Raw genomic sequence first — 322 nt, 5'->3', positions numbered from 1 at the left:
ATTGCCTTACTGGTGCTTGACCAGAAAATTCCAGACCAACTAGTTGATTAAGATTATGTTACTGGGAGAAGTTGGAACTGTAATTAGATCAGGTATTAAATCTAGGTTTGGTATCATAAGCTTTTTAGCAGAAGTGATGCTACCCCGGTCCTGTGATTTTTATCTTTAACAACTCTGAGTGAGCTAGGAAGTCATTGGAGGGTCTCGAGCTAAATCTACTGAACATTTCTGGCTGCTGTGTTGATAACAGAAGGACGGAAGCAAGGGCAGAATAGGGAAGCCATTGAGGAGGCTGTTGCTTCTAACATTGGCTGGAAGATTC

This window comes from Myotis brandtii, unplaced genomic scaffold, assembly GCF_000412655.1.
Source record: "Myotis brandtii unplaced genomic scaffold, ASM41265v1 scaffold674, whole genome shotgun sequence".
Classification (NCBI taxonomy): domain Eukaryota; kingdom Metazoa; phylum Chordata; class Mammalia; order Chiroptera; family Vespertilionidae; genus Myotis; species Myotis brandtii.
The sequence above is the reverse complement of the archived record's forward strand: the minus strand, read 5'-3'. Positions refer to the sequence as shown.